Here is a 13,918-nt window from a genome sequence, read left to right as displayed (position 1 = left end):
CCGACCACCTGTACCTCTAGAAGGACAATAGAAATAATCACGAACTAACTACATATAAGTGTTATAAGCCCTACGAACCATTTTTCATTTGGGGCATTTGAGTACAAAAGACAGAGGCTATTTGTCTTGATCCTGATGAATCGGCTCACTTATTACATCAGGGCCGTAGAAACGCGTCGATTAAATATTATTTGTCTATCATCCTTAGCCTTCTGAAATAAAATTTATACCGTTATTACCACTGTATAAATAGCAATATAACCGTACCTGTAAATCTATTAAGGGAACGGTAATTAACATCGGTATAGCGGATCACCACGATAAGGTGATATACCCATCCCCTGTCCTGTATGTTCTTTGGGTGTTTGTATGTTTATGTTCGTCTAGTTTTCTGATGTGTGCTGGGCCATTTGGTGGTGTGATTTAGTGTATTTTAAATAAAGTCCTATAATAAAAGTTATATTTTAATAATAGAACAGATTATCTAATCTAATATTTCTGGGGTACTTTCACAGTGAAATTGTATTTCATTTAAAGGACCCCACCTGTCCCAGTGACGACTCCCCAGAGTTATGTACCGCCAGAACGGGTGAATCCCAGGAGAGTGGATCTCACAGCCTCGGGAACTCGACATGGAGATCTTAGCACGGCATCAAGAGCAGGCGAGACAGGAGGCCAGAGATATACCACTGGGTGTAGGTAGATTTCTTGCGGGGACCGGGAGATGAAGGCCCTTTATAATGCTACACCACCGAACAAGTGTCCAACTGGAGTTTCCCAGAAGAGTGGGCCTCACTGCTGCTGGTACCCAGTGCTGCAGTATTAGTAGGAGCAAGCCGTGGGTCGATGTGGGGGCTGCACCACCACATAGAGGTAAGTCATTCGCGGGTCGTAGGAAGTGGACGCTTCTTTTAGTGCTTCACTGCCAGAGCGGTGTCTCACTGGGATATTCCGGAAGTGAGGGTTTTGCGGTTGCCAGCACCCAGCATGAAGGCCCATGGAAACAGAAGGCGCTTAGTTTTTAAGAGACTCCTGTTTGCAATGAATGGAGGCTGGGGCTGGAACAATCTCTGGCTGCTAAACCTCCATTCACTTGAATGACTATCGCTTCTGTGCTTTACAGGAGCGATAGTTGCTGGTATGGTTATCAGGCACTAATGTGCCCAACAGTCATGCCATGTATAGATACCGTAAGCAAAAAAATTGTGCAAAATTATACATTGAAAATACACTATAAAGTATTCTATACTATTTTAGAAGTATTCTTGTATTACTGTTCTATGGCTGAGCTGAACTGGATATATTCCGACCATAAAGTTTACAATGTGCTGGGAGAACAATTACTGTATATTTTGCTTTTATTAAATAGAGAATCACTGTGCCATATGGAGTGTAATGATATTGTTCTTGCACCTTCAGCTGATAGCTGCTTAGCATTATAGCGATATGTATGCAGCGGCACGGTTCAGCTACTGGCAACTGCTTGTAGATGTTATTGCTTAGGGGTCTGGGAACAATGAGAAAAATACCTTCAGAGGCAACTCATGAAGGAATAAAGCATGTATTATATATGTTCTTGCGTAATCTATTTGATGCACTTTTATTCAATATTTTATTGGTAACCAAAAACACACAATTCTAGCATTGTGTTTTTTTCACTGAGTCCAGGGGCGTAACTATAGGGGACGCGGTTGCATCTGGACCCAGGAGCCTTAGGGGGCCCATAAGGCCTATCTTCTCCATATAGGGAGCCCAGTACTATGAATAAAGCATTATAGGTGGAGACCTGTTACAGATTTCGCATTGGGGCCAAGTTGCGCCTCTGCTGATAGCATTCATTATAAAGGTATATTTTAATAAACTGGACTCTTACTGGTGCATCAATACCAATTTACCAAATCAGTGTGAGGCAAAGCAGGTCCACATCCACTTGCTGACCTAGCGGTGCCTAGTTCTGGATATAGATAGGTCGATCAGAAGATAAAAAGTTCCCACGCTCCAGGGGTACAGAATAAGGCAATCTATCTGTATAGAAGGGTTTCAAATAGATGGGATTTATACTGTACCCCTAGAGCGCGACAACTTTTCATCCTCTGATCAACCTCTCTCTTTGCTTGTTCGGGGTGTATTTCACCTGTGGAAATTCCATAGACACTCTCCACTCCATGGATATCCAGTAAGGATGGGGGACTTTGGCAGTTGTTCAAAACTTGAAGGAGACACGGATGATAGGTGTGACAGCCGTTCCTGTGGGGAAGTAGCTTTTCACACCAGGTGAGTCTCTTCTGATTTAAAATTCTGCTTATTTTCAATACACCATTACTTTTGGAGTGCTGCCCTCGCTTTAATAGTTCTGGATACAGTGTAGTCATTTAGGCACTGATCACATCAATCTGAGCCTTACTTCTGTATGGAAAAGCCCACTGTGACTGCTTTCAAACTGTAGATGTACTTCAAAATTAACTTGTAAAAATACAAACTAGATAGACCCCCCAAAGTCCATTTTGAGTAGCTGCATTAGTGTCCTACTGTTCCTAAATCAATCTACTGAACAAACATTTTTTTAAAATCTACCATTAGATAATATACCAATGTTGGGGATGGAAAGGTGGGCTAGAGGGGTTGTAGAGAAGGCCTATGTTTTTTAATTAAAGTTTTTTTGCATAGTGTGCCTTCATCTGTAGTGGCCCAGTACACCGGGGGCCCCTCCATAACTGTATGCATGTATTTGTCTTGTCAGTGTCTCCTGTGTTGCAAGAATGGTGTGTATTGCATAGCTGCGGCACTGAAAGGGTTAACTGTCTGGTATGTGAGCTGACTGTCTGGAAAATGTATCCGTTTGTTTGTCATGTGACCTTGTAAGATATATGTGCTTGCAAGATGTGGGCAAGAGATTTCTGAGAGAGTTCTGGTCTGAGAGTCTGTTCTGTTCTGGACCTGCAGCAGACAGGTCCTTAGGAGTTCGACACAGGTATCTTCAACATGTGTAGTTCAGAATGGAAGAGGTAGAGAGAATAGCCCAATAACTCACGGGGTCTACTACCCCCCCAAGAGTTTGACAGCATGAACCTGATGGTGAGTGTGGACTGGAAGAGATTGGAAGAGAGAAGATAGTGTGGTACCGGGTCAGGACCTACAGATAATTGTGGCTGTGGTTTTTCCTAACATCCCATGAGTTCTGTCTGTCACACCACCTTTCTAGGATACTGCTGAACAAACGACCAGACATCAAAGTACCTGTGTGTGGATTTACTCCGAGAACCAGGAATTTCCCCATGGAAGCTGCACGAAAGAGGGTTTACCTCACCATCTGGAAATTCCCTGCTGCAGAAGAAACGGTGGCGTCACGAGTGAGTAAAAGAACTTAGCTAATCCCTAAGTGGGTTCCCGTTTATTAAACTGCCCTTGGACGTGTCACCCGTTACCCTCTGGGTGGGAGACGGTAGAGCCACCGTGACAAGGCCAAAACTCTACCCTACTGTGTCCTAGGCCGTGGCCCACTTTTCAGACACTGCACATCCATTTGCTGATAAGGAAAAATAGCTTGAAAGTGTAGCTACAAAGGCATAACCGTAGTGGGTGAAAAGCATGTGCGCTTACTTGGGACCTTAGGGTTCTCGTCATAACTCTCTCTTCCTTATGAATAGACCAGTAGTATAGATTAGGAATAGTAGTTGAAAGGCTTGGTGGGAACTTTGTATTGGAACCGAGCAGATTCAACCTATGGCCCTATGTCGATAATAATGCACATTTCTTTTATACGGCATGTATGGACTTCCAATATAATCATTTTTTTGCAACAGGCTTCATATTAGGAGAGTATGGCGGTTTTTCATTTTGCACCTTAGGCTCATATTAGCATCAGATGCTACACAATTGAGACTACTTTTGTGAGTAACAGCTTGGGGACTCCACAGCGAAGACCAAATCCCACTTTGTGGTGTAACGGGTGAATACTGGAGAATCCAAGGTACTGCCTCAACATGTAGCCCAAAGCTAAATCAATGCGCAAGAAAGTAAGTTCCCATCCACTTACTAACCTAACGGTGTTGAATACAGTGTAGTCATTTAGGTACTGACCACATCAATGTGAGCCTTTACTTCTGAATGGAAATGCACTTTGTGATTCTGTTCCAACTGTAAACGTACATTAAACCTGGCACCTTGAAATCCAAACAATAGATCTCCAAAGTCAATTTTGAGTAGCTGCATTAGGATGTCCTACTGTTCTTCCTAAATATTCAGCAGATTGATTAAACATTTATTTTCAGACTAACAGTAATGGTAAATAAACACACCGATATTGGAGATGGAAAAGTGCCGAGTTCTGGATATAGTAAAGTTTTCTTATGTACTGACCACATCCATGTAAGCCTTTACTTATAGGCAAAGAACTTCATTTTAAACCGTAAAAGTACATTAAAGGTAACACCTAAACAAACATACCTGATCGCCCTGTAAATTTAGTGTCGAGGAGTTTTCCCAACCCTTCTCTCTATGAGGTCTGCAGATTAACGCTCGGTTCTCACCACATGTGGGGTAAACGCTTGGCTTTCACTAAAGTGTGCTGCAGAACTTATGTCCCAGTTTAATGTAACCATCAGCTGTGGCATTTGTTTCCCATGATTTTCTTTTTCTGGATTGTCTTGTAGTGGATTACATTTTTCAATAATGATAGAATAAGGATGCCAAAATGACACTTATGACATATATTTGGTTAGTCAGGGCTAAACACGCTGTCTTTTGTTTCATCCATTTTACTTATGGACTTCGGAAGTCTCTACCTGCCTGACCATGGGTCACCATACCCAAAGTTGGAAATTATATGCACATGTGATGCTCCGAGTCCGTAGACCCGCAGTCAGGCTGGGACACACTTCTGGAGTTCGTACATAAAACAGTTACCATTCATGGTATTAATAAAAGGGAAATACTAATGATTAAAAAGTTGTCCATTTGTCAATGATTTATTATGATCTATTCCTTGGAATCCTAATAAAGCAGCAGGGTTCAATTACCAACTACCTCCACATGATGTACTTGTGCACTGAGCCAATTTCTGCAAGAAGCCAACAGCTCCATTCTCAAAGCATTGGCCTGGATTGGAATTGCAGGTCAGGTCAGGTCAGGTCCGGTCCTTATGAAAGTAATGGGAACTTAGCCTATACCACCAAGCTGCACCACTGCAGTGGGAACAGAGCCTGAGTGCCCCGGCTTGGCGAACAGTTGATCAGCAGGAGTCCCGATCCATACACTTCTCCCGATCTACTATAGAGGAGACATCATGAAGACATCCTGTAGTTTATAATTGGACAACACCTTTATTAAATCAATGGAACTAGCCAAATATTTCTGACCTTGCACTATTCTTAGGGTACCACGAAAATTAAGCTGCATTTACAATAGCAAAGTTGATTAGATTTTTAGAAGCCATGGGTTGCCCCTACCCAGTATCCAGAAGGTACAGTTCTTTAAAACATTACTTAAAACATGGTATTAACTATTGTGTACTATGACAGAACTCAATGGCTATGCAGTCTTATCTGGAACATTGAGGGTGGATGCTGTCCTGGGTGCTGAATGCAGTAGTACATAGAGCACCACGTGGCTCACCTCCCAGGACATGCAGCAGCGAGACATTCTGCAGAATCAGCAGGGTTAAGGCGTTTGCCCACTGGGTCACATCCCTCCATTAGAAAGCAGAACTCCTGGCAGCTTCTCTCCTGCATACATAAAGGATTACAGAAGAATGGGATAGAGCTCATCTAGACAAGTCATAGAGGCCAATCAAAGATCCCTGTATGCAATCAGAGCTCCCACCACCCATGTCATGGTACCCCTTACATTTCATGAGTGGTGCCTCAAGAAAACAAGGGTGAGCTAGGATTAATGTGAAGATGGGTCATAGAAAGTAGTTTCACAAGGTAGATTGAGTTTGCTATGTTGCTCTCCATATTGCACTCAGCATCCTCAGCCCAGCTGCCACAATCCTGGTCATTGTCATCTTGTCCAAGCTGCTGAAGACGTGCTACAAGAGTTTCATAGTCATCCTGAACCTGGTAGCTACAGGCTACGCTTTAATTTTTTTTTCCTCCTTTAAACCGATGTGGGATTAATTCTCGATTTTGGCTAAGGAACATTAAATGGTCTCATTATAGCCCTCTTCACACTAGCAGGTGTGCGGCTGGGGAGGGTGTGGGAACTCATGCAACCACATATACAATGTTCTAGATGAAAGTTAGTCTGGTACAGACAAAGTTTGAGGACCACCCACTTCACTTGCCTGACATAATCTACATGTATTAGAGGACAGAAGCAGCACCATTTGTATGGACACTTAATTGTACCCATTTTGTACACCATTCCTAGAGAGTACCTCATTTTAAGATTCTTCACAAATCTAGGAAAGTAAAATCGAAGTACATTAATATACAGAAAACTTGTCATTAATTTAAAAGAAAAAGTCCTGCTCCCCACGACTATGCGTTTGCACCATATAACCACATGAATGAATTTCTTTGCCATGCTTAACTATCAGAAGTTGCATATCTAAAGCGGTTCTCCCAAATGAACACAATACAGTCACACGGAAGGATTGTATATTCACATGGAGGAGAGCATAAGAAGCAGGCTGATATGTCAGTGCTTGCCCATCAATGTTTATTTTGGTGAGCAAAATGCCCATTCACCCACTTGCATGTAACACCATTATGTGGCAATTAAATGCCCAATTAAAGTCAGCTGCCTTTTACCAGTGTTCTATGTAGGGCAGGTCCCTGTTCCATTTTTCCAGCTGCCATTGAAGTCTATAGGATCTTGCTGCACAACACTGAAAGATAAGTCTTGCGCCATCTTTGCTCGCACCTTATAAAATGTACAGCCAAAGAGGATAGATTAGGGTCTATTTCTTGTGCGACTATTTTGCATTAAGCATGTTGTCCGAATACCACCATTCAAATCCAATTCTTTGCATGGTCGCGTTGTGACTTTACATGCTGAAATTCCCACACAAATACTGCGGTCTGAATAAGTCCTAAAGACATTGAGTTAGTGTTACATATTACACTAGCTCTCCATGTGTGCCAGCTGATACACCAGACCTATGCAAGTTGTATGCCCACGTTGTCTGCTGGCACTTGGATTCCCAGTAACCCCTGTAAGAGACTGCCAACACACGCTACCAGCTGAGCAGGTGCAGCCAAACTAAATGGTTTCACAGCAGTATATACTGTCTATCAGAAGTTAGTTGCCACCTGCACAAGAATTCATATATGTTACTTAGTGGGGCTCCTTCGGACCCAACATTGGATTTTCTGTGGTATCCTTACTACTACCAGCTGAAGTTTGTCTCAAAGATGTTCATTAGGGTTCAAATTGGGCCTCTGCAGGCCAGTCCAGTAGCGAATCTGTATCCTTAAGGTGCGCCGTCATGTTGGAAGTATTTGACCATTCCCAAAATCATTTTGTCACATAGGTGGGAGCACAATGCTAAGGTATGTGTCAGAACCTGCAACTCTCGGGGCCGCCGTGCCCGCACCACCGGTCCTGCCACCCGGGCTACAGGAGTGCGGCGGAGGGGAGCCCCGGTTCTTGTGATCTCCCCGGGCCGCTGTAAGACTGGTCGCCGCCGGGTTGCTAGGGAGGCAGCTGGTGCTTCTAGTCACTTGACTACCAGGCTGGCTTCCCTAGTAACGGTCTGTGCTGCTAGACTGGGGGCGTGCCCCCAGCACCTCCCTGATTAGCCCTGCTGCTGTCAGGCTCCCCGCCCCAATCAGCTTCTGGGGCGGGAGCACTGACAGCATTTAAATATGTGTGTTTTCCTGTCAGGCGTTGCCAGTGTTAGTTTGGTTCTCCAGCTGCACCCGCGTTTATCCTGACTGCTCTTGTGACCTCGGCTTTTCTGACACCTGCTTTGGACTTGACTACGTTTCTGCCTGACCCCTCCGTACTGCGTACCCTCTCGTTGCCAACCCGGATTGTCTGACCATTCTACCGTTGTTTTGTCTCAGTGTCTGTTTGTCTTCCCGTGTCCCGCTTCCCTAGTGAGGGTAGGGACCGTCGCCCAGTTGTCGCCCTGGGGGTTAGCCCAGGGGGGCAAGTAGGCAGGGACAGGGGTTGCGGGATATCTCAGGGACCCCCATATCCCGGACACTGTCCTGACAGTAACACTGGCCGAACGAAGGTCAGACCCTTGCATCCGCCCGGCAACTTTGAGCCCCTCGATGGAGGCCGTGGCGGCGTTAGCGGACCAGGTCCAGGTCCTTACGACCCTTGCCCAGGACCTAACAGCCCGCTTGCAGCCACAGGAACAAGTGGCAGCTGCAGGTCCCATGCAGCCCTCGTCCGCTCCAGGAACAATGTCAGAACCTCGAGCCACGCTTCCGGATTGCTTCTCCGGAGAGAGAGATCAGTTTTTTGCATTTAGAGAGAGCTGCAAGCTCTACTTTGATCTCCGCCCCCACTCCTCTGGTACTGAATACCAGAAAGTGGGAATCGTAATTACCCGCCTGAGGGGAGAGCCCCAAAATTGGGCTTTCTCGTTACCGGCTGGCTCTCCCACCCGACTATCCCTTGACGCCTTTTTTTCCGCCTTGGGTCAGATTTATGACGAACCCGACCGGGCCGGCTACGCAGTCTCCAAGCTTCTGGCCCTGCGACAGGGCCGCAAGATGGCGGAGGACTACTGCGCTCTATTCCGCCAACATTGTACAGAATCCGGGTGGAATGATGCCGCCCTAAAAGACCTATTTTTGACCGGTCTGTCTGAGGGTCTTAAGGACCTACTCGTGGCCCACCCGGAGCCTAGAACCCTAGAGCAAGCCATGTCGCTGGCTATTCGAGCCGACCGACGTTTGAGGGCCAGACACGCCGCTCGGACCACCCCACTCCCCACGCCTACTTCTTCGACTGACCCGACCGTTTTACCTCCCACCACCGAGGCCATGGAGCTGGGAGCCATGAACCCCAAGCAACGACGGGAATACCGCCTGAAGAAGAACCTCTGCTTCTACTGTGGGGAGCCGGGTCACCGCATTGCTACCTGCGCTAAGAAGCCACGGCAGGAAAAACTTCCGCTCCTAGGCAGTTGTCGGGGGGACTGTCTAGGAGCCAAGGTACTCCCTGTGTTGTCCAAAATGTTATTGCCTTGCACCCTAGAATTTCATGCTTTCCACCATACTGGGCAAGCCTTCGTTGATTCTGGGGCTGCGGCTAATTTCGTTAACTTTAATTTCGTTGCTCAACTGTCCGGGGTTTTGTTACGTTTAGAGACTCCGATTTTGGTTTCAGGAGTGGACTCCACTCCATTGCAAGCAGGGGTTGTTAATCTGGTTACCCCTGAAGTAAGGTTTACGATAGGAGCCTTACACGTGGAAACCTGCACCTTTCTAGTGATGAGAGATCTGTCTGTGGACGTCGTCCTAGGTCTCCCCTGGCTCCGGGAGCACAACCCGGTAGTAAATTGGGACACGCTGGAACTGGTAAAGTGGGGTCCCCGCTGTGCCAACCACCTTTGTTCGGTGAAGGTGGGAATCTCCACCTGCGAGGGGAGCCCCCTACCAGATTACCTCTCCGAGTTTTCTGACGTGTTCTCCAAACAGTTATCTGAAGCTCTGCCCCCTCACAGGGAATGGGACTGTAAAATCGACTTAATTCCTGGGGCCAAACTTCCTAAGGGCCGCATCTATAATGTTACGGTCCCAGAGAGAGAATCCATGAGGGACTATATCCAGGACAGCCTGGCCAAGGGACACATCCGGCCCTCAGAATCCCCGGTGGGTGCCGGGTTTTTCTTCGTTGAGAAAAAGGATGGGGGTCTCCGGCCCTGTATTGACTATAGAGAGCTAAATAAAATCACAGTCCGAAACCAGTATGCTCTTCCACTCATTCCTGACCTCCTCAACCAGGTTGCTGGGGCCCGATGGTTTTCTAAACTTGATCTCAGGGGAGCATACAACCTCATCCGCATTCGGGAGGGGGATGAGTGGAAAACCGCTTTTAATACGCCCCTCGGTCATTTTGAATACCTAGTTATGCCTTTTGGATTGTGTAACGCCCCCGCCATTTTTCAGGGGTACATGAATTCAGTGTTTCAGGATATCATGGGGGTGTTCGTTGTGGTATATCTAGACGACATTCTGGTCTTTTCCTCCGACTTGTCGAGTCACCATACTCATGTTCAGACTGTGCTAGCTCGACTCAGACATAACAAGCTGTTTGCCAAACTCGAGAAATGTGTGTTCGGGGTACAAAAGATATCATTCTTAGGGTATATCATCACGCCATGCGACTTCCAGATGGATCCTGAGAAGGTGAAAGCCATCACGGAGTGGGCCCAGCCAGGTTCATTGAAAGCCCTTCAACGCTTCCTCGGCTTCGCCAACTACTATCGCAAGTTCATTAAAGACTTCTCCGTGGTGGCTAAACCTCTAACGGACCTCACCAGAAAGGGGGCAGATGTGAGGACCTGGTCTTCTGAGGCCCTGAGGGCCTTCGATACCCTAAAGGCGGCGTTCTCGTCTGCACCCGTCCTAGTACAACCGGATCTGTCCTGCCCTTTTGTGGTGGAGGTAGATGCCTCTGAGTTTGGTGTGGGAGCGGTACTGTCCCAAGGTCCCTCCACTCTCACTAACCTTAGACCGTGTGCCTATTTTTCAAGAAAGTTCTCTTCCACTGAACGGAACTACGATATAGGCAACCGGGAATTGCTGGCGATTAAGTGGGCTTTCGAAGAGTGGAGGCACTTTTTGGAAGGAGCCCATCACCAGATCACGGTACTCACAGACCATAAAAACCTCACCTATCTAGATTCCGCTAAGAGGTTAAATGCTCGGCAAGCCCGCTGGGCCTTGTTTTTCTCTCGGTTCAATTTTGTTGTTACCTATAGACCCGGTTCTAAGAATGTCAAGGCCGATGCCCTGTCTAGGAGTTTTGGTTCTCCGGAACCGTCCGAGTCTGAGCCTGAGAGCATTCTCTCCCCTGGGGTGGTCCTCGCTGCTGTCTCCTCCGACCTTTCACCTCTCATACACGCCGCTCAACAATCTGCTCCTGAAGCCCTTCCGGAAGGCAAATTATTTGTCCCGTTGTCACTGAGATTGAAAGTGTTAGAGGAGACACATGCTTCAGTCCTAGCTGGACACCCCGGCATCAGGGGTACTCTGGAGTTAGTGGCCAGACTCTATTGGTGGCCGCACATGGCCAAGGATGTACGGGTATTTGTGTCCGCGTGCCCGGTTTGCGCAAGGGGGAAGAATCTCAGGAGACGTCCTGAGGGTCCTCTTCTTCCCTTGCCCATTCCGTCCAGGCCATGGTCCCATTTGTCCATGGATTTTATTACTGATCTGCCATCCTCGCTGGGGAATACGGTCATTTGGGTAATAGTTGACCGTTTCTCTAAAATGTCTCATTTTGTTCCGCTTGGCAAGTTGCCTAACGCCAAACTTCTGTCTGAAATGTTCATCAAGGAGATTGTTCGGTTACATGGGATCCCCGAGGATATTGTGTCAGATAGAGGGGTTCAGTTCGTCGCTCGCTTCTGGCGAGCCTTCTGTAAAAATCTAAACGTTAATTTGTCCTTTTCCTCCGCTTTCCATCCCGAGAGTAACGGACAAACGGAACGGATGAATCAAGAACTTATCCAGTATCTGCGACTGTTTGTCTCTGATAACCAGTATCAGTGGGCCAACTACTTACCTCTCGCCGAATTTGCTATTAACAACCATGTTAACTCGTCGACCCAACTGTCACCTTTTTTTTGTAACTATGGGTTCCATCCCCGGTTCTCGCTTTCTACTCCTGTTGTCTCGAACAATCCGGCCGCTGACATATCCGCTGAAGAACTGTGCACAGTTTGGGCCCAGGTTCGTAAGAACCTTCAGGGTTCCCAAGAGAAACGGCGTAAATACGCAAATAAAAGACGTACTATCTCTGCACCTTTTGTGGTCGGGGAGCAAGTTTTATTATCATCCAAGAATCTGAGACTTAAGGTTCCCTCCCTGAAACTTGCTCCTCGGTTCATTGGCCCATTTACTGTTTCTCAGGTTATCAACCCGGTGTCATATAAGTTGGCACTTCCTGACTCCTGGAAGGTCCACAAGGTTTTTCACAAAAACTTGCTTAAGAAGTATGTGACTCCAGTTCTACCCACCCAGAACCCGCCTCCGCCTTCTCTGGTACAGGGGGAACTGGAGTATGAAGTAGAAAGGCTTGTGGATGCCCGACGGGTTAGAGGTGTGCTGCAGTACCTGGTCCACTGGAGAGGATTTGGCCCTGAGGATAGGACGTGGGTCCCTGCCAGGGACGTTCATGCGCCACGCCTAGTCCAGTCGTTCCACAGGGCTTTCCCGCTTAAGCCCGCACCGGGCCATGGGGGTCCGGTGTCCCCCCGTAGAAGGGGGGGTACTGTCAGAACCTGCAACTCTCGGGGCCGCCGTGCCCGCACCACCGGTCCTGCCACCCGGGCTACAGGAGTGCGGCGGAGGGGAGCCCCGGTTCTTGTGATCTCCCCGGGCCGCTGTAAGACTGGTCGCCGCCGGGTTGCTAGGGAGGCAGCTGGTGCTTCTAGTCACTTGACTACCAGGCTGGCTTCCCTAGTAACGGTCTGTGCTGCTAGACTGGGGGCGTGCCCCCAGCACCTCCCTGATTAGCCCTGCTGCTGTCAGGCTCCCCGCCCCAATCAGCTTCTGGGGCGGGAGCACTGACAGCATTTAAATATGTGTGTTTTCCTGTCAGGCGTTGCCAGTGTTAGTTTGGTTCTCCAGCTGCACCCGCGTTTATCCTGACTGCTCTTGTGACCTCGGCTTTTCTGACACCTGCTTTGGACTTGACTACGTTTCTGCCTGACCCCTCCGTACTGCGTACCCTCTCGTTGCCAACCCGGATTGTCTGACCATTCTACCGTTGTTTTGTCTCAGTGTCTGTTTGTCTTCCCGTGTCCCGCTTCCCTAGTGAGGGTAGGGACCGTCGCCCAGTTGTCGCCCTGGGGGTTAGCCCAGGGGGGCAAGTAGGCAGGGACAGGGGTTGCGGGATATCTCAGGGACCCCCATATCCCGGACACTGTCCTGACAGTATGCCTGTGTTTGTGGTTTTGGTCACTCCAACCAATGAGCCAAGACTAGGCCATGTAAGCCATTACCAGCTCTAACGGAGCGCTTGGCACTCAGGCAAACGGCGTTCCCCAGGTTTCCTCCACACCCAAGTACCTGCATCTGATTTGATGACAGTAGTGCCCCTTCACAGATATAGATAAAAATTAATGACGTTTATTAAGTTATTTAAAAGGACATGGGTTTACACTAACAAGAACACACACACACAAATGAAAAACAAGAACAAGGAGAAACCAAAGAATAGGACCGGCCGCTCACCACCAGAGCCGCAGGCATTATCTCTTGCTCTCCCTATTTGGACCACTTACCCAGGTCCCATCTGACTGTGGATGGGGCTAATCTCTAGGGGTGGTGCTGTCCTTCTGTCTAGGCTTTTTCTGCAATTGCTCTGCTGAGCTTGTATTTACAACTGCAACTGCTCTGCCGAGCGTTAACCCTGTAACTGCCAATTGGGTTTTTCTCTGCTATCTGCCCTCTGAACATTGCAGTATTATTATCGAGTGATATTCTGGCTATGTAGAAACTGAGAGATAGCCATATCACCGATAAAACAGGTGCCAATCACTAACCTGTGGGGGCCCTGCTTATGCAACCTCTCAATAGCTTAATTAAAAGACTGAGCATTCAGATATATAGAAAACCAAGGTCATATCGGTGTTAATTCAGACTAGGACAATTTCCTGCTGAACCACTGATATATACCAAGGGTTACTTGGCTCTAGTCTATTTTCACTTAATGACTGATTGGACCGACGGTTATATCCAAAAACCGATCGGCTTAACAGCCAATGTGAATATTTGAGGGGTACACC

This window comes from Eleutherodactylus coqui, chromosome 1 (genome assembly GCF_035609145.1).
Source record: "Eleutherodactylus coqui strain aEleCoq1 chromosome 1, aEleCoq1.hap1, whole genome shotgun sequence".
Lineage (NCBI taxonomy): Eukaryota > Metazoa > Chordata > Amphibia > Anura > Eleutherodactylidae > Eleutherodactylus > Eleutherodactylus coqui.
The sequence above is the reverse complement of the archived record's forward strand: the minus strand, read 5'-3'. Positions refer to the sequence as shown.